Raw genomic sequence first — 3,388 nt, 5'->3', positions numbered from 1 at the left:
AGGCAGGGGACTGGACTTGAAGATCTTCCAAGATCCTTTCCAGCCATAATGTCTATGAAATCTATGAAATACAATACAAAATATACAAAGGATATTAAATTATACAAAGTGTCTGCTGTTTGGGTTGTTCTCTTCAGCTAGCTAGTCTAAACTTTGGGGTCCTCCAGGTTCTGCTTCCTGACAAAAGACAGAGAAAGACCTACCTTAGAATAAGTAATCACCAGCTGGGTTTCAGTCCCCTGGTACACAGGAGACTAACAGATCTTCCACATTGCAAGTAAATACTCTAACCACTAGGCTGTTTTTGGGTCGGCTCTTTGCACCTTCTCTAGACATCCTAGGACAGTGCCTAAAGGAGCAGGCACCATTGGTAAAATGGGGAATGATTATTTTGGGAATTACAGTGCCATGACTCTGAAACTTGATCTAAGGTCCAGACTTGTAGGTCAGAATTAAAGCTTATCTGGCTTTATATATATTAAAACTGTGGTAACTTAGGTGCCTAGTAAAAGGGCAAGGATTCTTGCAGGTGATATATTTTGTTGGATCAACTTCATGGCTGGGATAAAATTAGACAAAGGTTTGAATGCAATGCATTCTTCATCAGGCCACAGTGACCTGCTGTAGGACCAGCATGATGACCTGATGAAGAATGCCTTACTTTTGAAAACTTGTTTAACATTATCCCAACTATACAGTTGGTCCAATAAAAGACATCACCCACAAAACACTTGCCTCTTGCATGATTCCCGGACCATCGTGGCTACATCATCAATCCAGCTATGCCTAGAACAGAAACTTAGGTGATTATAGCATTAAGCAGCAGCTGAGGGCTAGCCTTGAGGATCTGAGTAGTGCCTAAATGGTGAACTAGACACCTAGACAAACATTTTAAATACCAAAGTACTTAAACAATAGGCCAAGATTTAATAATAGAGGCTCAGGTGACAAAGGTATAGCAGATAAAAGTATAGCAAGTTCTGGTGACTAGAAGTTAAAGCCAAACAACTTAAGATTAGAAATGGAGCCCAAAATAGAATGATTATCGATTGCAAGAACAATTTGACAAAGACTGTGGTGGATTTGCCATCACTGAAAATATGTAAATAATAGAATCGTAGAAGTAGGGTTGGAAGGGACCTTGTAGATCTTCAAGTCCGACCCCCTGCCTGGGCAGGAGAAAAACTGGGCTCAAATGACTCCAGCCAGGTTGGCATCAAACCTCTTAAAGACCCCCAGGGTAGGAGCCAGCACCACTTCCCTTGGAAGTTGGTTCCAGATCCTAGCCACCCTGACGGTGAAGTAGTTCTTACAGACATCTAATTTAAACCTGCTCTCCAACAACTTATGGCTGTTATTCCTTGTTATGCCAGGGGGCACTAGGGGAAACAAGGTCTCTCCCAAACCCTGCTGGTCCCCCCTAGTGAGTTTATAGACGGTCACCAGGTCCCCCCTCAGCCTTCGCTTGTGAAGGCTGAGCAGGTTCGGGTCCCACAGTCTCTCATTGTAGGATCTGCCCTGTTGTCCCCGGATCATGCGGGTGGCCCTCCTCTGGACCCTCTCAATGTTGTCCACATCCCTCCTGAAGTGGCACGCACAGAACTGGACACAGTACTCCAACTGTGGCCTGACCAGTGTCGCATAGAGGGGGAGGATCACCTCCTTGTCCCTGCTAGAGATGCATCGGTGGATGCACAACAAGGTCCGGTTAGCCCTGCCAACCGTGACCTCACATTGTCAGCCCATGTTCATCTTGGAGTCAATAATAAGCCGGCCCAAGCAGTTTTAGCCTTTTTATTGCAGAATAAGGGAAATAAAAGGCTAAACTGCATTTCTATTTTATCAGAATTCTAGTTATAGTAAAACTGCAATTCAAATCTGGACTAAATTTCTCACAACAATATAGGTGTGTCATGCAGCTCTGTGAAGTAACACTGAGCAGAATGTATTCCTATACAGCAAGATAATAATAACTCATTGTAGTGAAAAGAATGAGAAAGTGGGAAGGGGAGAGCACTGAGGTACCCACCTGACTGACATGGCTAGGAAATGAACATCTTCTCTACATGAAATAAACTTTTTCTAACTCTTCTTCAATTTTACGCTGCTTTATATACTCCCCCTTTCTTAATTCACTTCCATCCTCTTCTCTACCTGTATCCCTTAATTTCCTCCATAAACCCAAGGTTTGTGTGGTAAATAAACCAAATCAAATAGAGAAATGAAAATACACAACAGCATGGAACTGATATGTAGCACGTGCCTATCATCATCCTGATTATTCTAGTTGTAAACTATTTGGGGCACTGGTTGTTTCTTTCTATATATTGGTGCAATGCCAAGTGCAATGGGGCTCCTATGCTACCTTTGGTCTTTGGACATCACTACAATTAAAACAAAACAGGATAGCTTCCTCTGATAGCCAGTTGGCATGTAGGTGGGAAACCCTGTTCCATTTATGTCAAAAGCAAAGGTCCAATGAGTTTAGCAGGGAAGTGGAGATTTCACACAGGATGGGAAGATTTTGAAAGGTCTATGGGCACCCATTCTTTCTTTGTTCAGTTTTGACAATGCTGGTAGCATTTTCCTGCTGACCTTAATATAAAAGGCAGAAAGAGTTCTGCTGAAGAAATGAAAGCTGTTTGCTGAATGATTAAAAAGGTGACAAAAGACAAAAGTATTCTTTTTATATAATTTGAAGCTCCATCCTGAGAAGCCAAAAACCACCTGGTATTTTGTATTTCCACACAGAAAAAAAGAAAACATTAGCTACAGTGGACTGTCATCTACAAAAGCTCATGCCTCTGAACCAGTGAGTTGCTAAGGTGCTACCCTGCCCTGTCTTCTGCTTCTGTTGATGGGGCAGACATATAGCTTCTTTCCTTTCACCCCGATAAGCCTGGAGGGCAGGAAGGCAGCTATGCTTCCTTGACTAACTGGTAAGCTGAACCTATAAGTATGCCATCGTATATTATCAAGCCAGAAAAGATAATCATCTTGTTAGACCTCTATTGGAGTTCCCAGAATTAATTCTTGCTTGAAATAGAGCATTCCTTTTAGAAAACCACCCAATTTTGATTTTAATATTTTATTTAAACCTCCGTTTTCTTGTGCAGGGACCGGGACTTCCCCACCGTGATGCAAGACGGACTTGAGGGGAATGCCTCCAGACCTCAGGTTGGGGAGGACTAGGTTAGAGAGCTTCTGGATGGGCTGGACATGTTCAAATCAGTGGGTCCAGATGCTCTCCACCCCAGGGTGTTGAGGGAGCTAGCAGGGGTTATTCCAGGGCCCTTGGCATGGCTTTACGAGCGCTCGTGGTGCTCGGGCCAGGTGCCAGATGATTGGAAGATAGCCAACGTGGTCCCCATCTTTAAAAAAGGGAGGA

The sequence above is a fragment of the Gavialis gangeticus genome, unplaced genomic scaffold (assembly GCF_001723915.1).
Source record: "Gavialis gangeticus isolate Ggan-Ray unplaced genomic scaffold, GavGan_comp1, whole genome shotgun sequence".
Lineage (NCBI taxonomy): Eukaryota > Metazoa > Chordata > Crocodylia > Gavialidae > Gavialis > Gavialis gangeticus.
The sequence above is the reverse complement of the archived record's forward strand: the minus strand, read 5'-3'. Positions refer to the sequence as shown.